Genomic DNA, 26,515 nt, shown 5'->3' with positions numbered 1-26,515 from the left:
GTACCGTCCATGCAGTGTCTTTGTCCATGTCTGCATCTAAGTTTGTGTCTTCGTTTGATGGCTGGGAGAGCTGGCGCTGGATCGGCTGGTAGAGCTTGGTCTGCTGCGTCCTGTGGGCCCGGGGACCACGGCCCTGCCCGGAGCTGCGCTCGAAGAGGAAACTCCGAGGGCGATCTGACAGGCCATGGAAGCGGGGCAGGCTAAGCTAACTGCTAGCTCATGCAGACTGGCAGTTCCAACAGTCATCCTGGCTGGCGTTCATTCTCTTGGACAGTGATTTTTTTTTTTGCTGCTTAGTTTGGATATATGTGTTTAGTTTAGATATGTGTTCTTAGTTTGTATGTATATGTTCTAGTTTGGATGTGTTTTTGTGTTGCACTGCTGTGGGCTGGGGGAAACGATATTTCGTTTTATTTCATGTACGCAAGTACATGGAGTGAAATGACTGTGTTCCTGATTCCTGAAAGAACACTTTGTAGCAACCCTTGGCTCTCAGTGCGTTTTTAAACCTCAGTGAGAGTTGGCAACATCTACTTCTCTCGTTTGTGAGCGGAGCGGGTCTCTCAATGTGGACCTCCATCTGAAGTGGTGGCACCTTTCTGCGGTGGCTGACGTGTGCCCAGCTGACTCTCCCCTCCACCTTCAGTGCTGTAGTTGTGGTCGAGAGCACTTGGTGGGATCCTGCCTGCTGGGGCTTCCTCCAGTGCTTTCTCTTTAGGGCCTTTATCAGCACCCAATCTCCTGGCTGCAGGTCATGCGGCTGACCCTCTGTTGGCTCTGGAAATGCCGCTCTCACCTACATGTGACCAGAACTCAGCATTTTTGTTTAGTTGCACACAATAATGAAGCGTTACATCTTCCATGAGGCCAGAGCTGAGGACCTGCTTTTTTGGGGGGGGGGGCTAGTCCAGTGTTCATAATTCTGCCTGTGAAGATTTCAAAAGGCAGCAGACCTGTTGCAGCCCTTCCTCTTGCTCCCGTTGCCATCAGCACTAACGGCAGTGCCTTTATCCGTTTCAGTCCTGTCTCACCACAACATTTGAGCAGTTTATTTTCAATTCTCCCGTTTTCTCTCTCAGTTGCTCCACCACTCTGTGGGTGATAGGCATAACGTTGCCTCAGATTAATACCCCAGAAATGTTGAAAGTTGTTTAGAAGAACTATTGACAAAATAAGTTCCGTTATCACTGCTGAACTTCCGTGGTGTTCCCCATCTGGGAGTAATCTCCCTTACTAGCACCTTTGCTACTGTGGAGGCATCCCTTTTTTCTGTAGGGAAAACTTCAACCCGTTTAGAAAACATCACAATCACAAGACAGTATGTCTTTCCCTCAGTTGGCGTTAGTTCAGTGAGATCCACCTGCAGAGGATCGAACGGGTGGTCAGGGGGAGGGTGGCTCGAGGCTTGTGTGAGTTGCCCTCTTGCGGCATTACTTTCAAACCAATTAAACCTTTTGAACAAATATCTCGGGGATAATTTGGGAAGCCTCTCATAAGCCTGTTTACTGCGTCCAACGTCCCCCCCCCCCCTTTGACACATGGTCCTTCGCGTGTGCCAATTTTACATAAAAACGAAACCAACACTTAGGCAGGGACGTCTGTCCTCAGACTGCCATAGGTTATTTACATATGTGTGCTCAGCCTCTTTCTCCATCCACTTTCTGTGTGAATGGTCTGTCTGGGCCAGGCAGTCCTAACATAGGCGTGGTAGTCAGTCTGTTTTCGTTGAGTGAAAACCGCGTCGACAGCTTCTGTCCACATCGCATTGTCAGTTGGTTTTAGTCCATGGCCACAGATCTACTGTCCACAGTAGCCTGTCATCCTTAAAAATTACGTTTATTGGCTTAGTCCGAGGTTTTGGAATTTTGAGGATGGCTTCCAGTCATTTTGAGCTCAGTGTTTAGAGGTTTCGTGCCCTAGAAAGGTGACTTTTTCCTAGACGAATTGAAATTTACTCAAACTGGCCTTGTGGCCCTGCTCCGCCAGATGTTTTAGCAATGCAATGGTACCGATCTCACAAGCTTGTTTTGCTGATGAACATTAAATCATCAACATACTATACCAACGTGCTGGAGGACCTAGATTGTCCAGCGTTGAATGCAAAACCTGAGAATAAACTGCTGGGGATTCAACGTAACCTTGTGGCATCCTGGTTTACGTATAGGCACATGCTGGTACGACCAGCAGCCATACCAATATGTACCCTGGTTCTGCTGCATGATAGAAGCTAAGCAGGTAGGAGCTTGGCTGGTACATGGAAGGGAGACCTCCCGGGAAAATGGAGTTGCTGATGGAAGCGGTGTTGCTTGGCCAGTAGGGGGCAGTCTTCTTTCTGGTCCTAATAAAACAAACAAAACAAAAAAAAGTCCCCAGGTCAGTGAGGGGGACACTGTGCTGTAGGAGATGCCGCCCTTTGGATGAGACGTTAAACCGAGGTCCTGACTCACTGTGGCCATTGAAGATCCCATGGCACAAGGAGTAGGGGGTGTCCTGGCAAAATTCCCAACCTGGCTGTCTCCATCTGGCCACCTAATCGTCCCCACGTGTAATTCGCTCAATGATTCCTCCGTCTCCACCTCAAGCTGATGTGTGGTGAGTGTTCTGGTGCAAAATGGCTGCTGTGCATCACTGTTATACCACCACCACGTTTCACAGATGGGATAAGGTTCTTGTGCTGGAATGCAGTGTTTTCCTTTCTCCAAACATAACGCTTCTCATTTAAACCAAAAGGTTCTATTTTGGTCTCATCCGTCCATGAAACATTTTTCCAATAGCCTTCTGGCTTGTCCACGTGATCTTTAGCAAACTGCAGATGGGCAGCAATGTTCTTTTTGGAGAGTAGTGGCTTTCTCCTTGCAACCCTGCCATGCACACCATTGTTGTCCGGTGTTCTGCTGATGGTGGACTCATGAACATTAGCCAATGTGAGAGAGGCCTTTAGTTGCTTAGAAGTTACCCTGGGTTCCTTTGTGACCTGGCCGACTATTACACGCCTTGCTCTTGGAGTGATCTTTGATGGTCCGCCACTCCTGGGGAGGGTAACAATGGTCTTGAATTTCCTCCATTTGTACAACATCTGTCTGACAGTGGTGGAGTCCAAACTCTTTAGAGATGGTTTCGTAACCTTTTCCAGCCTGATGAGCATCAACAACGCTTTTTCTGAGGTCCTCAGAAATCTCCTTTGTTCTTGCCATGATACACTTCCACAAACGTGTTGTGAAGATCAGGCTTTGATAGATTCAATTCAATTTTATTTGTATAGCCCAATATCACAAATTACAAATTTGCCTCAGTGGGCTTAGCAGCAACACAACATCCTGTCCTTAGACCCTCTCATCGGAGAAGGAACAACTCCCTAAAAAAACCTTTAACAGGGAGAATAAATAGGAAGAAACCTCAGGGAGAGCAACAGAGGAGGGATCTCTCTCCCAAGACGGACAGCGTGCAATGGATGTTGTGTTCACGCAATTTACACAATACAACACTGAAAGAGGATAACAGAATTATAATGGACGTAAAATTTATGAAGAACATGATGCACAGGATGCCAAGCAGTGTCCAGATGCCAACGGAGCAGTCCAGGACCCAGGCGACGCGACCAGCATCATCATGTAAAAAAAAAAACTTATGTGAGGAGTGGAAGGGCAGGCAGCATCCAAATGGTGACCACCATCACCATGGAGACCTGGGGAGAGAACCGACTGCACATGCATGCAAGAGAGACTCACATGACACCATTCAAACACAGACAAAGAGAAAGGAGAAGACATCATTCAGAGAGAGAGATAATAAATGTGAGAGAAGAGAACAGTTTGCAATAGTCAGTCATAATTAAGTCATCAACTAGTCATAATCTATACTCTATAATCTATACTCTATAATCTGGTGGGCAGAACAGTGGTTGGTAAATTCATTGAGACAGAAAACCGACCTGCCATGCAGTACAGGTTGTGAAGCACTCAACTTAAAGGCAATTAATTGTAAGCTAAGGCAAAAAGATGAGTTTTAAGTTTGGATTTAAAGGACTCAACAGACTCTGGTGGTCTGATGGCAGCAGGCAGATTATTCCACAACAATGGAGCCCGATAGGAAAAGGCCCTGCTGCCACCAGCTGACTTCTGTTTAACTTGGGTCACACACAGGAGCCCTGTATTTTGAGAACGAAGTGCTCAAGATGGCATGTAAGGTTTAAGGAGATCAGACAGGTAAGATGGGGCCAGCCCATTTAGGATTTTATAAGTCAGCAGAAGCACCTTGTATTCTGATCTAACATGGATAGGAAGCCAATGAAGGGAGGCGAGAATTGGTGTCATATGGTCAAATTTCCTAGTTTTAGTTAGGATTCTAGCAGCAGCTTTTTGAACCACCTGAAGACTTTTAGTACTAGTATGTGGCAGACCTGAGAACAGAACATTACAGTAATCAAGTCTGGATGAAACAAAGGCATGTATTAGAGTCTCTGCGTCAGCCACGGAGAGAAAAGACCGAATTTTAGCTATGTTACGTAAGTGAAAATCCTGTTCTTTAGACAAAACCCTGTTCCCTGATCCCTGTTCTTTAAATAAAACAGGGCGCCCTCTTACACCTGATTGCCACCCCAGTGACTGAAAACACCTGACTCTAATTTCACCTTCAAATTAACTGCTAATCCCAGAGGTTCACATACTTTTGCCACTCAGACGTGTAATACTGGATCATTTTCCTCAATAAGCAAATGACCAAGTATAATATTTTAGTCTCATTTTTTTAATTGGGTTCTCATATTTATGCAGAAATATAGACGATTCTAAAGGATTCACAAACTTTCAAGCACACCACTGTAAATATAATCCATTACTACCTGTTTTACCCTGAAATGTAAAAGCAAACCAGTACTGAGAGCCTGGGTCCACTGAGACCCTTAAAAAGATCCATTAGCCAAGTCACCAACGGAGACCCACGTGCTGTCAGGTGGGAGCTGTGAAAGTATTGTATGTGGATTGGGCACAATAGGTGCCTCTGCGTGCCCTGCTGCATTTGCTGCTTGTAAATCTTGCATGAATCGCCATCTTGCTCGCTGATTCTCCGGCTTCATCCTTTTTAACTGGTAAGATGAAAGAAGATAAAGGCCTCCTCTCTGGTGAATGGGTGCATGGGATAGTGACTCCTGCTGCCAGCAAACTGTTACCGGTGTTATACCTATTACTGCCCAATACATCCAATCGCTAGTTGTGACGTTACTTTATTGGAATGTGAGAAGAGTACTTTTATTTTGAAGTTTATTTACTCCCTCTAGCCTCCCTCACGCGACTTTACTTCAAGAAACAGTTCGCTGCCTGGTAGTCATGGTAACAGTACAGTCCAGCTTTCCATGCGGAGCATCATGTGTTTGCCCAGCTCCTGTGTTTGTTGCTTCTATCTACATTTGGGCCTTGGAGAGCATCGTCTGTCAGTTCAGTTGCGACATTATTTAAGCGATCGATGATGTCCATCATAAGAACTTCGTTGTATTCATGTTAACATGAAAATAGCTATGTGTAACGTTAGCTTCTCCCATTTTCTGTTAGCTAGCTAGCCAGCCAGGCTTTCGGTTGCTAGTTAGCTGTGTCAGCTCCGTGGTAGAAATGTCACGTTATTCTGTCTGCCCGTATTCCACCTATATTATAGCATACTGATCTATGTTATATGTACATTATTTACAATTAGTTCATAAGTCATGTGTGATTTCGTCATTCCTAGGTTACGTACAGCTATTTACATGCAGTTATGTAGCCTACAATTATTATGTACATGCAGTTATTTACATGTGTTATGTAGTTATGTCATAGACATGTGACAACATTTTATAATTTATGCAATGTTTACTGAAACATTCTTTCTCTGTATTGCCCCCCCCCTATACAGTTTTACAAAAAGGGTTGAATTCTCAAAGTTCTTCAGTACAGTTCCCCAACTTGGACCGGGACTCTGTATTTCTTTGGGATTCTTCGTGTTGGCTATCTGTCGGCCTGTCTATACATGGACACAAAACACGTAGGGCAGAATACTAGTCACAAGATCACTGTCTTTCCGCTGCCTGAACCCAACTTTCTCAAACCCTTACCAGTTCCTTCAATTACGTTAAGCTGTGACATGTAAATCAGACTCTTGCATGAAAATGTGCTGTGGTGACACGTGACTTTGTGCTATTCTAATCAAATTGGAGGTTATCTAGCATGGCCCTGACGGTGACAGATCCCATTGTATGTACAATGGCTTGCCATGCCCTAAGTGTACATACTTGACCTGGAATGTTTGATACTCTAGTGACTTTAATTCCTTCCTCTGTGCAATGCAATACCTACCAAGCCCAACGCACACATCAGATCTCTGGCTAACAGATTTACAAGGAAACATTTGGGAAAGGGTGCCCCCCCCCGTCACTGTCTTCCGTGAAAACTCACAATGGTGTACATAAATCTCTTACTGCTACGCCAGTGTTAATATATCTACCACTCAATTTTAGGGGAGTTTGAAAAAAATCTGTTTTTCCTTTACTGAAATTGTAGCTCCAGAGTCAGCTAGAAACATGATGTTTCCCCCGCCACTTCTAAAGTCATTTCAGGTAAAACCTTAAATCTACTCATTTTTGTCATGTTGAATGCATCTTGGCAGTCGTGTGTGTGTGTGTGTGTGTAATATTGGGAGTGCGTTCACCAGACTCTGGAATCTCCCCCATCCCTGCCGCCAATCACCCTTCATCTTCGGTGTACACACCGCGTACGTGTCCAGTGGGTCCCAGTCTCTTTCTTGGATTGGTGCAGTCTTTTGCCCAATGATCAGGGACCCCGCAGTTCCACCACCCCTCGCCTCGAGGGCCTGCATTGCAGGGTCCTCCACGCAGAGCTTGACCTCTGATCCGAGCAGAACCGCAGCGCCATCTGCCTCTGTTGGGGCTCTGCTGAGTCTGGAGCTGTGCCAGCTGCGCCATTTGAATCTTATCAGTGCTTATCAGTCAAGTGAGCTTTATCTCGTTCTGCTTTTGTCTCTAAGAGATTCATATTCTTTTCAACATGCATGGCATGCTCTTGGACAGCAGCCAAAAGTCCTCTGCCCAAGCCTACACAGTGTTTGCATACCTGGCGGCTGATTTCCTCATCCATGCTGTCCAGGAAACGGGTCTTGAGCTGCTGTTCGTACAGGAAGTCATTGTATTTGTTCAGCGGTGCTAGGCCACTGTTTTCCCCGAAAACTTTGGTCAGTCTAACTAAAAAGTCAGTCACAGTCTCTCCAGGCTGCTGTTTGCAGTCTTATATTGTCCCCCATCTCATGGTGGCCGGGGAATTGTCTCTCATTCTGCCACAAAGTCCCTCTACATGGCACTGGCATTGTCTGCCCAGTTATAATGGTCAGTTTCATCCTCGGCTGTACCCGCCTGGTGTGAAGGCGGGGCGGTCGCCGGGCTCCGCATGACGGGCTGCAGCCAGCACTCTTGGGCCTCTTGACCCAGATGGGCAGGCTGCTGTTGGTTTGCAGGTCTCTGACGAGGGCTGAGATGGGGAGGAGATCCAGGTCTTTCTGTCAAAGCTGAGGACGGTGATTAATTGCCCCCCACTCCCCCTTGTATGTCTTCTCGCTATTCTTTCGCCCATTTCTTTTCTCTACCTCTACTTTCTGCATAATAAGTGCTTTCCGATCTACTTTTCCTTTCCCTTTTTCATATTTTTCCATCTTATCCTGCAGTTTTTGCTGCTGATTTACACCAAAACTACCACTTTCAGAAAACCCAAAACTTTCCCACACTTAAAGCTGTTTACAGGAGTCGTCGCCGTGTTTTTTTTACACATCCTGTCACATGAGACCTGTCAGTTAAGTTTGCTTTTTTTTTCTCCCCCATTCTGCCATCCTGCGGTCATTCTCTTACCCGGAAATTTCCTAATCCCGACATTCTTCTTCTTCTTCTTCTTCTGGCTTGTTCCCTGTTCCCCAGGGGCCGCCACAGCGGATTTGATAGTTTCCATCGGTACCCTGTGAGGGCACAGCACCGATGACGGTCTTGTCAATCCGCATAATGATTTGGCAGCATTTCACGTCGGATGCCCTTCCTGACACAACCACCCTATGGATTCCTAATCCTCACATTCAACTGACATTATTCATTATTTCCTTTGCCGGTGGGTCATCCCCCCTAAGTGAATGTGTGAATGTCACTACCTTCAGACATCTTCCCGTGGTCTTCAGTACTGTATCCTCATTTTTAAAAAAAAAGCCGTATCACACAATTCCTCCCCCCACAATCTCCTCTCACCCCCGGAGTGAGTCGGTTACAAGCAGGCTGTAAGCAGGACATCTGCCTCCATCTCGGGAGGTTTTCCCAACCCCTTCAACAGACTGGCCGGCCAGATTTAATCCGTGCAGAGTGGGTCGAGGGAAATGAGACAGGCTTCCCGGGCGAGCCCCCAAATCGTCATGGCAATCACTTAATCCCACTCTGACATTAAATGAGGAGTGAGGCAAAAGTCTCACAGTATATTGTCACACTTTAATGTTCATGCACAGACGCACAAACCATAGACACTTAAGTGCACGCTGATCAGTACAGTCTGTCTTATAGGGCAGTTGTCTGTTCCTCTCCTCCTTATCCTATGTCTTCCAGCTCACATCCCACCAGGGCCACTTCTCCTCCTTATCCCTTGTCTTCCAGCTCACATCCCACCAAGGCCGCTTCTCCTCCTTATCCCATGTTTTCCAGCTCACATCCCACCAGGGCCACTTCTCCTCCTTACCTCGTGTCTTCCAGCTCACATCCCACCAGGGCCACTTCTCCTCCTTATCCCTTGTCTTCCAGCTCACATCCCACCAAGGCCACTTCTCCTCCTTACCTCGTGTCTTCCAGCTCACATCCCACCAGGGTCACTTCTCCTCCTTATCCCATGTCTTCCAGCTCACATCCCACCAAGGCCACTTCTCCTCCTTATCCCTTGTCTTCCAACTCACATCCCACCAAGGCCACTTCTCCTCCTTACCTCGTGTCTTCCAGCTCACATCCCACCAGGGCCACTTCTCCTCCTTACCCCATGTCTTCCAGCTCACATCCCACCAGGGCCACTTCTCCTCCTTACCTCGTGTCTTCCAGCTCACATCCCACCAGGGCCACTTCTCCTCCTTATCCCATGTCTTCCAGCTCACATCCCACCAGGGCCACTTCTCCTCCTTACCTCGTGTCTTCCAGCTCACATCCCACCAGGGCCACTTCTCCTCCTTGCCTCGTTTCTTCCAGCTCACATCCCACCAGGGCCACTTCTCCTCCTTACCCCATGTCTTCCAGCTCACATCCCACCAGGGCCACTTCTCCTCCTTACCTCATGTCTTCCAGCTCACATCCCACCAGGGCCACTTCTCCTCCTTATCCCTTGTCTTCCAGCTCACATCCCACCAAGGCCACTTCTCCTCCTTACCTCGTGTCTTCCAGCTCACATCCCACCAGGGCCACTTCTCCTCCTTACCTCATGTCTTCCAGCTCACATCCCACCAGGGCCACTTCTCCTCCTTACCTCATGTCTTCCAGCTCACATCCCACCAGGGCCACTTCTCCTCCTTATCCCTTGTCTTCCAGCTCACATCCCACCAGGGCCACTTCTCCTCCTTACCTCGTGGCTTCCAGCTCACATCCCACCAGGGCCACTTCTCCTCCTTACCCCATGTCTTCCAGCTCACATCCCACCAGGGCCACTTCTCCTCCTTATCCCATGTCTTCCAGCTCACATCCCACCAGGGCCACTTCTCCTCCTTACCTCGTGTCTTCCAGCTCACATCCCACCAGGGCCACTTCTCCTCCTTACCTCGTGTCTTCCAGCTCACATCCCACCAGGGCCACTTCTCCTCCTTACCCCATGTCTTCCAGCTCACATCCCACCAGGGCCACTTCTCCTCCTTACCTCGTGTCTTCCAGCTCACATCCCACCAGGGCCACTTCTCCTCCTTACCTCGTGTCTTCCAGCTCACATCCCACCAAGGCCACTTCTCCTCCTTACCTCGTGTCTTCCAGCTCACATCCCACCAGGGCCACTTCTCCTCCTTATCCCATGTCTTCCAGCTCACATCCCACCAGGGCCACTTCTCCTCCTTACCTCATGTCTTCCAGCTCACATCCCACCAGGGCCACTTCTCCTCCTTATCCCATGTCTTCCAGCTCACATCCCACCAGGGCCACTTCTCCTCCTTACCCCATGTCTTCCAGCTCACATCCCACCAGGGCCACTTCTCCTCCTTACCTCGTGTCTTCCAGCTCACATCCCACCAGGGCCACTTCTCCTCCTTATCCCATGTCTTCCAGCTCACATCCCACCAAGGCCACTTCTCCAGTGACTGTGTACAGACTTGCTACTCAGTGAGGTTCTCATACATTCATCTAGCAGCCACCAGTTAACAATAGCCCTTCATTTGTTCACATGGAGAAGACCCTTTATAACACTACCTCTTTTCTGTTACACATTAACTTTAAGCATCCATATAGAAGCAATGTAGACTAAAGTTAAACATGGTATAGGGTCATACATGGCCAAAGATTAAAAGCAAGCGAACATCATATATGATTATATGGCAAACTCTGTACATTGTGCATGTGCAGACAGGAAAGGCCCCAGTTAAATTATTTTGATATGATTCAATGTTCCCAAACAAATATGCATTGAATCAAATTAACACAAACCCCTTGACCCATGGAGAACCCTCGGCCTTCGAGCCCCCCCAAGCCTTGCGTTACGCCATACCCATAATTTCAGCTATCCCATTGTTTTTAACTTCATATGGTTCGCACTTTTTATTGTAGTTCCCATGTTTTGGGAGACCCTGGGAGCAGGATAAGCGGTTCAGATAATGGATGGATGTTTTGGGAGAAAGACTTGGGAGACCTTGGAATGAAGAATGAACCAGCCAGTGAGCTGGCTGTCGTAGCCTTGATTAAGACATGTAATTATTCTTTTCAGCCATGCTAAATTGTCCCTACGTATGTGTGTGTGGGCCCTGTGATGGCCTGGTGGCCTGTCTATGATGTCTCCCCGCCTCCCGCCCAATGACTGCTGGGATAGGCTCCAGCATCCCCCCGCGACCCTGTGCTGGATAAGCGGTTCGGATAATGGATGGATGGATGGAAGAGTGATGATGCTGGTCTCGTCCTAGTCTCACTGCAGGAGAAAGAGAGTAAATGGCTGTCAGTCCCTGTATGCCAGGCCGCTAACTCACAGCTCTGCCGCTAATAGTTGAGCCACCACTGAGTGCGCAGCGGACCGCTTCACCACACGCCACCGCCCACACACACGTCACCATGTGACGAAGCTCTGAGAACGCCTCCGAAACCGTATTTCTGAGCCTTCTAAGTCAGTGGTTCTCAACCTTTTTGGGGTCCTGGACCCCCTGCGTATTTTTGATCTACCCTGAGGACCCCTCCACCTGATCTTGGGGGAGGGGGGTTGCAATTTGATAGAAACAGTAGAAACTGCATTTTAAATTGCATTATAGCATTTATTCACTCTTTGGGGCAACAATAAGAGCTTTCAGTTGTAACTTAGATATAGTTAACAAAACAGAATTCTTATGCAGTAACTTTCAGATATATGTAACAAAACAGAATATGTATTCAGTAACTTTCAGATATATGTAACAACACAGAATATGTATTCAGTAACTTTCAGATATATGTAACAAAACAGAATATGTATTCAGTAACTTTCAGATATATGTAACAAAACAGAATATGTATTCAGTAACTTTCAGATATATGTAACAACACAGAATATGTATTCAGTAACTTTCAGATATATGTAACAAAACAGAATATGTATTCAGTAACTTTCAGATATATGTAACAAAACAGAATATGTATTCAGTAACTTTCAGATATATGTAACAAAACAGAATATGTATTCAGTAACTTTCAGATATATGTAACAAAACAGAATATGTATTCAGTAACTTTCAGATATATGTAACAAAACAGAATTCTTATGCAGTAACGTTCAGATATATGTAACAAAACAGAATATGTATTCAGTAACTTTCAGATATATGTAACAACACAGAATATGTATTCAGTAACTTTCAGATATATGTAACAAAACAGAATATGTATTCAGTAACTTTCAGATATATGTAACAACAGAATGTTTATGCAGTAACTTTTAACAATGCAAACGGGAGCGAGATCTCTTATTAAAATACAATAAATGACACTTGTGAAACAGATGTAATTAGAGAAAAAAGTCCTGTTACCCTTTATAGTTTAGGTAGATAAAGGTCTCAGTCACATTTGAGTAAAATAATCCTATTTCTATAAATGTCATAGGATCTTTTTTTCAAAGATATTTTATTTTCACGGACCCCTTGCAATTACACCACGGACCGCTGGGGGTCCGCGGACCCCCGGTTGAGAAACACTGTTCTAAGTGACCGAATGGTGGACATTTCTCGAAACGCCAGTTCATCGAATGCTTACACTGAGTCCGAGTGGCACCATAAGATATAAAACCATGTGACTTGTGTGCTGTAGCCTATGAGGCATGATTATGCATAGCTTTTAATGGGTGCAGCTTAAAGGAATTGAAATAACAGTTCGTCTGCTTAATGAGGCGGGGGCTTTAAAGGAGGCCGCAGCTTGCTATGGGCAGCGTGCAGTAAACCAGGCCAACGGGGGTATGTACGCTTGTGGTCACACGGTAGATATCAGGTTTCTGTGACTGACGGTGAAAGGTTTCCAATTCAGAGTTGAGAATCCTGACCCTTCCTCGCTCATCTTTTGATCCCTGCCATATTCTGTCCTCCAGGAGAGAACCGGAACCGCCACCGCAGTTCACAATGCAGAGTCCCCCATCAGGTCGGCGGCCTGGTCCTGGGCAGCCTGCATCAAACACCTCTGAGGTAGGCTACGATGGGCAGCCAGAGGGCACACGTGTACTCGAATGAAGCCAGATTTGGGATAAATCAGAGTCCCGTAGGCCACCTGGTCCTGGGCTGTGGCAGAGTGGACACCATCTGTCCCACATGGTCTAGTAAAAACGGTTTGTCCCACATCCGGATGGTTTGTATCCGGTCAGCCTAGGGCAGGGGTCCCCAATTACTTTTCATAGCGGGCCACTTTTAGGGCCACTTTTAAAACCACGGGCCACTCAACCTCCAGCAGCATGTTGTTCGTTAGTTTGTTTTGGTGTCGATACGTTGCAGGTGTTATAATTTAAACAGAGATTTTTCATCTATTTTTCGATATATTACTAGTCTTACTTTTACTAAGAAATTAATTTAAATTTTTTTATTTTTTTGGTAGGGAAATAAAAAAAATTCTTCTGGCATTTCTCCAAAAATTCTCGCGGACCCATAAATCAACCCGTCACGGGCCGGACGTGGCCCGCGGGCCGCCTATTGGGGACCCCTGGCCTAGGGGGAAGGGACGATTAGCTAGAAAACGTGATGCCCGCGTCCGGGTGGCGTGGTGGTCTAATTCCGTTGCCTACCAACACGGGGATCGCCGGTTCGAATCCCCGTGTTACCTCCGGCTTGGTCGGGCGTCCCTACAGACACAACTGGACGTGTCTGCGGGTGGGAACCCGGATGTGGGTATGTGTCCCGTCGCTGCACTAGCGCCTCCTCTGGTCGGTCAGGGTGGTGACCAACCTGGTGAAACTCCTCACTGTCCGGTGGTTGGCGACTCCACGTGTATGGGAGGAGGCATGCGGTAGTGTGCAGCCCTCCCCGGGTCAGCAGAGGGGGTGGAGCAGCGACCGGGACGGCTCGGAAGAGCGGGGTAATTAGATGGGTACGACTGGGGAGGGGGGGGAGGTGAAGCCCTTATGTAATTGGGTGATGTTTCGAGCGCGACAGGTGAGAGGCCACGTGCTTGACTCGCAGACGGGGAGGTACCCGTCGGTTTAATGCACAAACAGGTTTTTTATTTGCCAAAGGTTCGGTCCCCCAGGTTAGTCAGATCTGGCAAACAAAGGCGAGGTCAGGGAGACAAAGGCGAGGTCAGAAGACACTGGGAACGAGACGCTGGGAAAACAGTCTGGACCACGAGACAAGTGACACCGGCAAGACGGACCGGCACCGAGCGAGGCGAACAGACAGACTAAATACACAAGGGGGGGGGATGAGGGGACGGGGGACAGGTGTGGGACACGCAGGTCGCCTGAGGACAAAACCAGGGGCAGGAACTGACGCAACGAGACAGGTGAGAGTCAAGTCAGGTCTGTCTTATTTGTGTAGCCCGAATGTGCCTCAAGGGGCTTTAGAGCAACACAACATCCGGTCCTTAGACCCTCCCATCGGATAAGGAACAGCTCCCTAAAAAACCCTCCGGGGGAGCTTCAGAATAAAACAGGAAGAGCAACAGACCGATGACGGTGAGGTGCTGGGCCGACTGACGGAAACTGTGTGCGTGTGCTTGTGAGAGAGCGGCCTTGAAATGTGTGATTGAAATTGCAGCTGTCGTGCGTGTGGTCTCCCCCCCCCCTCCCCCCGTTTCCCCCATTTTCAAAACACAAATAGCATTTAAACATTCTATCAAGTCTGCTTCTGTCAGACTTGATAGAATAAGTGGAACCCGGTCCGCCCAGCTGCCTAGTGGACATCTCTTCTGAGACCACGAGGGTCTTGGGTTTATCACTACATAGGTCAAAGGTTAGTCCAGCTGGTGGCGGGCTTTAGTAACGGGGGCTCAATTTTAAGACTTTGGCTAAGAAGGTCCTGGGTTCGAGCCTCGGGGTAGTCCAACCTTGGTGGGTCGTCCCGGGTCGTCCTCTGTGTGGAGTTTGCATGTTCTCCCCGTGTCTGCGTGGGTTTCCTCCGGGGGCTCCGGTTTCCTCCTACAGTCCAAAGACGTGTAGGTCAGGTGACTTGTAGGTCAGGTGACATGTAGGTCAGGTGACTTGTAGGTCAGGTGACTTGTAGGTCAGGTGAATTGTAGGTCAGGTGACTTGTAGGTCAGGTGAATGGGCTGTACTAAATTGTCCCTAGGGGTGAATGTGTGTGTGGGGGGGGGGCTGTGATGGCCTGGCGGCCTGTCCAGGGTGTCTCCCCGCCTGCAGCCCAGTGGGATAGGCTCCAGCCTCCCCGTGACCCTGAGAGCAGGATAAGCGGCTCGGATAATGGACGGACGGATGGATGGATGTTGAAATCAGTGATGCATACTACAAGTTTGTCATCTTCCAACTTAATGAATCTATCCCCTCGCACATTTTTCCCTCCCCGCCTGCCGCCCAATGACTGCCGGGACCTTGAGAGCGGGATAAGCGGTTCGGGTAATGGATGGATGGATCATAAAAACATCACCAGAGATGATTTCTTGCACCACATTACTAAAAAAAAGGAAAAAAAGAGCGATGTTTTTCATCTTCGAAAAAGTTTAGCCTGCAAGGTCTGAGGACGCCTGACTGTAAATGCTGCGGGAAGAGTACTGTACATTCTCCTGTACACAGGGTCGAGTCCTCTGGGAAATGCATACCGAGATTACACGTGGTTTTCTTTACAAGGCGGTCTGCTCCAGCCTGCATGGTTTTATCCATCACTTGTGATACTGGCAGGATGTCACAGTCCTCCTCCTTTTACTCACAGCTACTCCTAGTAGTCCTGCCACTGTAGCAACTCTTTCTCCTCCTCCCTCTCCTCCTCTTTTTTTCCCTTTTTTTTTGGTGACACTTTAAATTCAGAGTTGTCGTGCCACATGACATAGAAATATTATCAAAATAAAAATGTTGCTCTGGAAATATTTGGGCAACGACGTGTTTTGGCTGTAATAGCTTGTCTGTTTACCTTTTCTCGGGAGGGGGGGGCACCTGGTGGAGTTGGGTGAAGGGGTCTTTTGTTAAAGCCAGTCAAGCACCCACCCAGAGAAAGCAACCGAGCTCGTGCCGGTGTTGTTCCCCAGGGAGGGAAGAGACGGCGTCATCCTCCCTCCCTGGGGAACAAGCGGACGCTTGGAGTCTGCACGTTCTCCCTCGCCTAGACTAGGCACCGCCCAGCCCGGTCGCAAGACGCCCCCTGTAGGACATGGAGTGCAGTTCATGGGGGCGGCGAGGGGGGGGGTCAGCTTCTTCCGCTCAGCTTCTTCCGCTCTCCTTAACGGGGTGGTGGAGGACACGTGCTTCCAAATTGGGACACAGGTATGCTAGCTGCTAGCTGCTAGCTGTTCCACCTCAGCCCACTAGGTGGATCCAGACAGCGTCTCCATTACAAACGCCCACAGTAATGTCTTCGAATGTTGTACTTTGACCACTCATTGAAAAAACAAACAAACAAAAACAAACAAACACATCAATTAACAACATGACATGTGGAAAAGCAGCAAATCCTCACATCTGAGAATCTGTCACCAGGAAATGTTTGATGTTTTTACGAGATAGGCGACTTAAACGAGCCATCACTTGTCAAAATGATCATGGATCGATGCTCTGTTTGACTGGACGGTCAATCATCCTTTCAGCACCATCACACAACACAGAAATGGGTGCCTGCAGAAATCCCTCTTTCATGTGTGTGTGTTGCAAGTGTCATAACCAGTGGCCTTTGCTTGCCTCTGGAAAGAGTCTGTTGGCTTGTTGGCGGAACTAAATACGGCGGCGGTGGGGAAATCCCGGTTGAGGCCGTGCCGAGGCTCCAGAGGCAAACCCCAACACTGTCTCGGGGGTAAATGGGACCAGCCTCTCCTTCTGTAAGACACAAGCTGTAGAGGAAGAGCTGGGTATGGTATGGACAACTTCAGACCAGAACTTCTTCAAGTATCAGTGCTTCCTGTCTTGCTGCCCCGCCCCTGCATCGAGAAGCCAATCAATAAATTGGACTTCAACGCTGATCAGCTAATTTTGATTATCATTACATGTTTCAGTGGAATGGTCGATTCATTTTCTGTTTCATTTCATTGTTTTGATGAATGGCACGATTCTGTCGACGCGCTGGGTCAATTGCGCCACTATGTGGATGGAGACGGTACAGCAGTGACCGCGTCAATTTAGCGTTTGTTCTCGTTCAAACTGGTTACAGTATTATTGTTAAAATTAGGCATACCGTTGTGATATTTTTTGCGCGTTCTGGACACCGCCCAGCCCTAATCTGCACTTTAAACTGTATTTGCACACAAACTTTCAAAAGGAAGAAATAATTACAAAAACAGTTTCCCTCCCCGTGTAAGTAAGAAACTAGAAACACGTTTTTAATGTAATGCAGTGTAACACGTCACCATCACAAGCAGTGGCCTCAAAAGGACCACAGAGGGGAATATTTCACAAAGGTGTTTATTGCAGGGCTGTTGCGCTCGGCTGCATTACGTCGTGCAGGGGTTTCTATTTTTCTGGTCACTCAGAGTAGATCTCAGGCTTATTTACAGAACTCAAGTCCAGACACTGAACATTTGATCTCCCTGTTTTGTTTTTTGACTTTTATAAAATACCCTTAGGCACTCAACTGGGCTTGCACAGCAGCTCAGCCATAGGACGTCAGATTCAGAGACTCGCCTCGACCCCTGACCTCCCCTCCATCTCCCGTCCCTTCCTCCCGCAGCGGCCGTGTTGTGTTCTGCCTAGCTTCACACCTGACAAATTTGCTGCATCTTGTTCATGGAGGGGATTGCTACGAGCAATTATATATTTGGGCTCCCCAAACATATTCAGGGGGGAAACACTGACTCTAGTTGGTTTTTGTACCGATGCAATCCTTTGGTGTTTTCCAGGAGTTTCACTGGGATCAATCCCAAAACAGGATGTACGTCCTGACAAGGGAAAATAGTCTGCAAAGAGATGGGGCAAGTTGTGCAGAAGAAGTCGACCGCTGTCAATCCACACGACTGCACCTTGCTCCGGAGGCTCGCTGGGTTGGAACGGGACTTGGTGTGATGCAACAAGAGGGGTTTGACCCAAGTTCCTCTAAACCATGTTCCATCTGAAAATGTTTAATATCCGAGTTCTTGTCTCGGCTGTGACGGTCTGGCCGGGCTGCCCCCCTGAATCCGCTACATTTGGGGCGACAACGTTAACCAGTCGACTAAAGGGTCTGACCCATTATTAGCGGGCCTATTCATCCGTGATCGTTACAACAAGAAACGTACAGTAATCTGGTTGCACAGGTGTGCAGGCCCCTAAACTAATACTTTGTTGAAGTGGTTTTTGGTCATTTGACAGCACTCGGTGTGTTTGGGTAAGAGTCCGTCAGCTTGGCACATCTTGAGTTGGCAGTATTTCCCCCACTCTTGTTGATCCGTCACTTTGTGGGGCATCTCCTGTGCCCAGCCCTCTTCACGTCACCTCAGATTTTCAACTGGATTCGGGTCTGGGCTCTGGCTGGGCCGTCCCAGAACGCTGACCCGCTTTTGGTGAAACCGTCCCTGTGTCGAGTTGGATGTATGCTTTGGGTCGCTGTCGTGCTTGACCGTTGAAATCCCTCTTCATCTTTCTAGCAGGCGCCTAAAGGTTTTGTGCCAGCATCCACTGGCAAGTGGAGTTATTCAGGATTCCTCCACCTTGATTAAAGCCTCAGTTCCGGCGGAAGAGAAGCAGCCCCAAAGCATGATGCTGCTGCCGCCACCATGCTTCACCGTGGCTATGGTGAGCTTCTGGTGATGTGCTGTGTTGTTTTAGCGCCAGACACACCTTGTGTTGTATGTACCGATGGATCCAGTGGAAAATGTCCAGATGCACCACCATGCACCAAGTTCACCCAAGGCTCGAACAAGGTCTCCATAGCCGTCGCACCTCGCTCACGGCAACACCCACGATCCACGTGGAGGCTCTTCGGCACGGGCTGATTGGCCTGCTGGAACCGGTCCATCACACCGTGGCACATAGGCTTGAGCATCTCGGTGGACTCTCCGCAGGTGAGGACGAAGGAGACCACCTGAGACAGCTCATCGCCTATGCTGGTGAACCACTCGGCCGTGGCCTCACCCTCTCCAGACCGCTTCTTCACCACCTGTAAAACAGAACATGTTCACGAGATATGAATAAATGTTTAATTCAACACCGAACCAAAAAACCAAAAAACATGATTGCACTTTTTGTTGTACTCACCTTCTTGGTGGAGTCCATGTTAAGCACCGTGCCAAAGGTGGAGAGAATCTGGCTCCTGAAGGTGGTGTGCTTCTTCCAGCAGGAAGGCGTGCCGTAGCAGACCAGCTGAGGGTAGCTCCCTCGGAGGAGGTGGAGCCTGGAAAGTGTGGTGGCCTAACGCTGAGACTATACTGCCGGGTTGCGCCACAGTCATCAGTAGTGTGGCGTACAGATGGAGGTACTCCTCCTATGGAGGTACTCCTCGTAGTGATTTTCCTGGATCTGTCGCCACACCTTCACCATGGCGTTCCCCTCAGTACGGTCTCGCAGAAGACACACCACGTTCTTGTCCACACCACGCCTGTAAAATGTTATAATCAATACGCCAACATTAGCTGGTGCTACTGCGTTAAGGCATGTTAAGTGTGCACAACTGTTCAGAATACTTACTTGTTGGTCAGGACAGCAGGAAACATGGCTTGGTGAGCCCCACTGACTTGAGCCAGCATAGCGGGATCCCACGCCAGGCCACGACCCATCGTGCCACCTTCACCGCTTCGTGCTGCTTAGTGACACGGTCCACAGCACAGGACCTCCGTCACCATGGTGTACCAGCTGGACACATCACAGATGTGACGTGCCTGCAATATCACAACATATTTAGTATGCTGTTTGAATAAAGTTCAACAGACGGCAGTGGATTATTTTCTGTGTCATCTGTGACATTTTATTCACATAATAGGAGTAAGTAATACCCTGTGGTGGTAGCTGGACTTGTACAGGAACACCTTCTTCCCTTTGCCCACACATCCGTCACCTCGAGGACACTTCAGGGAGCACCTCCACACCCCCACACTGGACACCCTGCCTGAGGACCTCAGAGAGGCCCCCACACTGGACACCCTGCCTGAGGACCTGAGAGAGGCCCCCACACTGGACACCCTGCCCGAGGACCTGAGAGAGGCCCCCACACTGGACACCCTGCCCGAGGACCTGAGAGAGGCCCCCACACTGGACACCCTGCCTGAGGACCTGAGAGAGGCCCCCACACCAGACACCCTGCCCGAGGACCTGAGAGAGGCCCCCACACCAGACACCCTGCCTGAGGACCTGAGAGAGGCCCCCACACTGGACACCCTGCCCGAGGACCTGAGAGAGGCCCCCACACTGGACACCCTGCCCGAGGACCTGAGAGAGGCCCCCACACTGGACACCCTGCCTGAGGACCTGAGAGAGGCCCCCACACTGGACACCCTGCCTGAGGACCTGAGAGAGGCCCCCACACTGGACACGTTTAAAAGCAGGTTAAAAACCTTACCTTTAAAACAGCCTACAGCTAAATTCATAGTGTGTGTGTGTGTGTGTGTGTGTTTATATATTTAACTATTTTTATATATTCTGCTCTGTTGTTACTTTTAATCGATCAGTTGTTTGTGGCACTTTTATTTATGTTACTAACTGAGTTTTAAACTTGCCTGTACTTTTATCAAATTTGCCTTTACTTTTATTGGGGGGGATTATATTGTTTTATTGTGTGAAGCACTTTGTGTTACATTTGTTTGTATGAAAAGTGCTATACAAATAAAATCGGATTGACTGATCGATTGACTGATCGATTGATTGATTGGTTGATTTATTGATTGATTGATTGATTGATTGATTGATTGATTGATTGATTGATTGATTTAAAAAACGTCGTTTGTCAGCGTTGCTATCAGTTTAGTGGGACCCATTAGTGGATTTAAGCATTCAATGCACCACAAGAGGGCAGTATAGCACCAGGCACGGCCCGGGTTGATATGGAGGCAAAAGGAAAGGATACTTTGAGCAGATGAAGGAGCTCAGTTATTTCCCTCGCTAATTAGATTTCATCCACTTGCAGTCAGAGTTGCAATGCTTAATATTGTCTGTTGGTTCAACTTCCTGACACCTGTGGCGATTCTGGAAACTTGCAGTGGTGTTCAACCGCTCCAAGTGCAAAAGAAAGAAAGAAAGAAATTTGAAAAAAATATTTTGCAAGGTTATCCTGCAAAACCTGCTCACTAGCTGAAACAACTCTACTTCGAGGAGGTTATGAACATTTGTGTCAATAATTAATCGATTTCTATTTAGTAAATTAACCGTACGTGTATCCACCACATGCTCCTATTTATCACCACCGCTCGGCTGATCTTACGTTGCCATGGTGATTGTGACTGTCAGTCTGTATCTCGTGTAAGGTCTGGCACTGGTGAAACGACCATGATACAGAATCCAGGGCTCCTGACTCTAGTACGGGGTTGATGCCTTGATTTACAGTCACTACTACTACTTTCAGCTGCTCCCGTTAGGGGGCGCCACAGCGGCTCATCCGTTTCCATCTCTTCCTGTCCTCTGCATCTTCCTCTGTCACACCAGCCACCTGCATGTCTTCCCTCACCACATCCATAAACCTCCTCTTTGGTGTTCCTCTTCTCCTCTTCCCTGGCAGCTCCATATTCAGCATCCTTCTCCCAGTATACCCAGCATCTCTCCTCCACACATGTCCAAACCATCTCAATCTTGCCTCTCTTGCTTTGTCTCCAAACCGTCCAACCTGAGCTGTCCCTCTAATATACTCGTTCCTAATCCTGTCCTTCTTCATCACTCCCAATGAAAACCTTATCATCTTCATCTCTGCCACCTCCACCTCCACCTCCTGTCTTGTCATCAGTGCCACTGTCTCCAAACCGTACAACATAGCTGGTCTCACAACCATCTTGTAAACCTTCCCTTTAACTCTTGCTGGTACCCTTCGGTCGCAAATCCCTCCTGACGCTCTTCTCCACCCACTCCACCCTGCCTGCACTCTCTTCTTCACCTCTCTCCTGCACTCCCCATTAGTTGACCCAAGTATTTAAACTCATACGCCTTCGTCACCTCTACTCCTTGCATCCTCACCATTCCGCTGTCCTCCCTCTCATTCACTTACTTTGCCATGGTGACTGTGATCATTAGTCTGTATCTAATGTAAGGCCCGGCAGTGGTGAGACAACCATGATACAGAATCCAGGGCTCCGGGATCTAGCACAGGGTTGATGCGCTGGTTATGTCAAGACTATACTTTTAGGGATAATTGCTATAGATACGAACATCAGAATCTTGTTTCTAAAATTTCAGTTCTGTCACCTACAATGATCTGCGGTGGCCTGGCGGCCTGTCCAGGGTGTCTCCCTGCCTGTCGCCCAGTGACTGCTGGGATAGGCTCCAGCATCCCCGCGACCCTGAGAGCAGGATAAGCGGTTAAGATAATGGATGGATGGATGGACCTACAATGATGAGTTGCGGTACTTCTTCCTGAGCATGAAGCAGGTACAGAGAGGTGACTTAATGACAAGCTCTGCACTTTTGATGACCGTTTAATGTTCCATCTGTTCTTTGTCTAGCTAAGACCGAATATGTATGTGGTAATTAATGGGAAACTTGTCAGAATTTGTTTGCTCTGTGTGCATTGGCTTTATACTGTAGGTACAGTCCCGAGGCGTCGGCAGGCTGCTTGGCAGCTGAGGATGCTGCAATTTGATATGCAGGCACCTCATACTGACTGGTTGTGATGTTGACAAAGTGGTTGGAAATGTGTGCAATGCTTTGAGCAAATTTTCACAGTTGTCAGAAGACTTAAAGTTGAAGAGCTGGTTATCATTTTGTTATCATCCAGGCACATTTCATGTACATCTTCATGTATACTTGCGTACATGAAATGAAACAAAATGTCGCTTCTCCCAGCCCACAGCAGTGCAACACAAAGACAAAAACACATTTCAAAAAACTACAAGAACACATCTATCCAAACTAAGAACACGTTTCCAAACTAAGAACACGTATATCCACACAAAGAACACATATATCCTAACTAAGAACACATGTATCCAAACTAAGAACACATATATCTAAACTAAGATCACATGTATCCAAACTAAGAACACATGTATCCAAACTAAGAACACTTGTATCCAAATTAAGAACACATATATCCAAACTAAGAACACATATATCCAAACTAAGAACACATATATCCAAACTAAGAACACATATTTCCAAACTAAGAACACATATATCCAAACTAAGAACACATATATCCAAACTAAGAACACTTGTATCCAAACTAAGAACACATATATCCAAACTAAGAACACTTGTATCCAAACTAAGAACACATATATCCAAACTAAGAACACTTGTATCCAAATTAAGAACACATATATCCAAACTAAGAACACATATTTCCAAACAAAGCACGACAAAAAAAAAAAAAAATCTGTGTCCAAGAGAACGAACGCCAGCCTGGATGACCGTCGGAACTGCCGGTCTGCTTGGGCTAGCAGTTAGCTTAGCCTGCCCCGCTTCCTTGTCCTGTCAGACCGCCCTCGGTGTTTCCTCTTTGGGCGCAGGGCCGTGGTCCCTGGGCCCACAGGACGCAGCAGACCAGGCTCTCCCAGCCATCCAGCGAAGACACAAACTTAGACGCAGATATGGACAAAGACACTGCATGGACGGTGCTGGGTGAGGCCGCCCCAAACGTAAGCTCGCACCGCCATCTTCCCACACCGGAAGCGGAAGTTTATGGAGCTTAATGGAGTTTGGGGAAGTCTTTTCAATGTTGGAGGTTAACCCTCATATATAATTACAGGTTGGCCGTGATTCTGATTAAATTTATAAATGCGAGTTCCCAGCGTTCTACTGCAGATTTAGCAAAAGCTTAATTTAGCACCCCCCCTCCCCCCCAGTGATGTCTCCTTGTGGTGCAGTAACCCTCGGATCGAATCCCGCAGTGGGCAGAAATATGCTCGGTTACACACACACACACAAAAAAAATATATGTTTGGGCTTTTGTGTGTCTGTAATCTCTATGAGGATCACATTTAAATGTGTTGGGTAATAAAACTGTAAAGAGTGTAACGCAAATTTGGTGAATCTGTGACCATCCAAGACACTTCAGTTCATCAAACCAGTTTAAACTCCTTTAATCACATGGACAAAACCTTGAGCTGCAACACACATTTTAATCCAGGAAATTGACTTGCTAGTTGTTGCTGTTATAATAGTACTGATGATGATGATGATGATGATAATGTTTTTCTTTAGTTCACATTCCTCATGCTAATGTTGTTTGTAGGTGATGATCTAATTGTGCAAGATGGCATAACGCATTTTACACGATTGTTTGTATTGATTATGACTTACATATTTATGTAATTAATTCTAATTATGCCAATAAGTTGATATGTTCACTTTAAGATATCATCTGAAATTGACCCTGTTGGAGAGCGGCGCGTGTGATCCAGTTTTCTGTGTGTTTCAGAATATGGAGACATTACCCAGGTAGACACAACAGCAGCTTCTGATAAAACGACTGTACTGAAGAACCTGCTGAGCAGAGGTAGGCTACCAGACCTCTCGCATACATGTCGTTATGTTGCCTGCAGAGGATGGTGAAAAGGTAAATTGCACTAAATGAAGACTTCATCTTTGGTCATTACCATCACCCAGTATCTTTTAAAATAAAGACTACAGACTGGGCGTGACAGGCTGGGTGTGGTAGTCTGATCCTCTTATTTATGGGATATCTTAAAGGAATCCTGTAGGGATGGTATTTTCAGTTGCTCATTGGCTCAGTTTGGATTTTCAAGGCATTTCTGATGAAACCTCGTTTACAGCAGTCCCACCAGCCTCTGTCCAGCAGGAGCTGGAAGAGACATAAATATAAATTTATCTAATCGTGTAATCCTGAGATTACCCTCCAGGATCAGTAGCAGATGTGAAGCTCAGCTTTTATCAGCAATGCCCCTCTATTTCTCATGTCTGCCACCTCCCCCTTGTAACCCAGTGCAACCCCAATCTGTTATTACTGGTTTCTGGGAGTCGCCCAGGACAGCCACAGACTTCTGTTGGTCCCCACAGGAAGCTGTCCAGAATTGTTGCATTAGAGGACAACTTTGCTGCTAATAATCTGCATGTCCAGTAGGTGTTGGTGGTCTATGTAGTCTTTTAAAACTAAAACCTCTTCGGGTAAATGTATTTTAACAGCAAAATAGACTTTCTCCTGCTGTCCTACATTCCCTACATGTATCAGAATGCATTGCAGGAGTTTCCCATTGGCAGATGTTAGAAAATTAACATCTCAGCAAATTAGCCTTGTAGTTCTATTGTCATCTACTGATGTCAATAGGTGACGGAAGTTAGCCAGTATGTTACAGCGGGCTACGGCGAGACAGACAACACTGACAAGTATTGTGCACATTACAGAGATGCCACTGCTATGCTTAAATAATAAGGTTGAATACAGTCGAAATCAGACTTTAAAGTTGCATTGATGTTGTCTATATTTTGCACTAATGTCGTGTTAATGTTGAAAATGTAAGTTTTGCACAACTGAAGTAGGTGTTTAGGCGTCTCACCAGCTGGCCGAGAGGGACCTGAAGGAAATTAAGAAATACCAATATATTATCACCAGAGTGGGAGAGATGTAAGTTCTTCTCTTCTGAACTCCACTGTAATCAACTCTACTGTAATCTACTCTGCTGAACTCTACTCTGCTGAACTCTACTTGACACTCTCGCTGGACTCCTCACTGTACTCCACAAATACATCATCAGCAGAGGAGGACATCTTGCTTGTCTCTTGCAGGCTCCACATCCAGCTGGCCCTGAGAGCCGCCATCATTTCAAAACAGTCCAGGGCCGGGATGCTGCTCAGAAAAGAGCCACTGAGCGGTTATGGAGCGTATGACACCAACTACCATGGCTTCATGCAGGTGTGTGTGTGTCTTCTCCATGGATTGTCACCTTGTCGTGGTGGAGAAGCTGGCGTGGTCCTGAGATCCCGAGAAATGCCGTCTGGAGCTATGCTCCTGGTAGGGTCACCCATGGCAGTAAAGTCAAGGGGAAGGTTCCTGACAAAGAGCAATCCAACCAAGACCGCAATGGTGGAGCCAGCAGAAGATGATGGCTGACTATAGGGAAGCATCACAACGGTTGGGAAGGCAGATGAAGGCTGCAGCAGATATGGGCCCCCAGTCGTCTTGGACTCAATGCCACTGGATCCTGACCCAGATCTGTCAAGGACCGTGTGGTGGCTCTCTGTGCACCAGTCTCCCCACGTTAAACAAAGTCACGCACAGGCGTCTTCCAAAAGGAGAAGACAATCATACTCACTTTGAGTAACTACAATGATGATGATCATGATGATGATGATGTGTGTGTGTGTGTGTATATGAGAGAGAGAGAGAGAGAGAGAGAGAGAGAGAGAGAGAGAGAGAGAGAGAGAGAGAGAGAGAGAGAGAGAGAGAGAGAGAGAGAGAGAGAGAGAGAGAGAGAGAGAGAGAGAGAGAGAGAGAGAGAGAGAGAGAGAGAGATTACGGTACTTGCTACTAAACAGTCTTCTGTCCCTGCAGCAGTGGATGGTGTTGAGAGCAGAAGTTCTGTCAGCACATTCTAGTGGTTTGGTTTAAAGTCATAATTGCTCCATAGTGTGGAAAGCATGATGTTTGCCCTGACAAAATGGTCGTTTTCATAACA

At 47.5% G+C, this 26,515-nt stretch overlaps 2 protein-coding genes and 1 long non-coding RNA gene across 3 annotated transcripts in view; 1 reads left to right on the top strand and 2 right to left on the bottom strand.

Annotated features, from left to right (window-relative positions):
* LOC130130788 (uncharacterized) overlaps positions 1-24,470 on the top strand; it is a 30,063-nt gene extending 5,593 nt beyond the window's left edge. Inside the window, exons 2-3 of the long non-coding RNA XR_008812186.1 lie at positions 22,119-22,310; positions 24,301-24,470. This is a non-coding gene — a long non-coding RNA (uncharacterized LOC130130788). The remainder of the gene's footprint in view (positions 1-22,118; positions 22,311-24,300) is intronic.
* The window catches only part of LOC130130775 (equilibrative nucleoside transporter 2-like), a 331,770-nt gene that overhangs the window by 47,382 nt on the left and 257,873 nt on the right, over positions 1-26,515 (bottom strand). The window lies entirely within an intron of this gene.
* rela (v-rel avian reticuloendotheliosis viral oncogene homolog A) overlaps positions 1-26,515 on the bottom strand; it is a 238,703-nt gene that overhangs the window by 99,022 nt on the left and 113,166 nt on the right. The gene's annotated exons all lie outside the window — the stretch shown is intronic.

This window comes from Lampris incognitus, chromosome 20 (genome assembly GCF_029633865.1).
Source record: "Lampris incognitus isolate fLamInc1 chromosome 20, fLamInc1.hap2, whole genome shotgun sequence".
NCBI lineage: Eukaryota > Metazoa > Chordata > Actinopteri > Lampriformes > Lampridae > Lampris > Lampris incognitus.
This window is presented reverse-complemented; position numbering and strand designations above follow the sequence as displayed.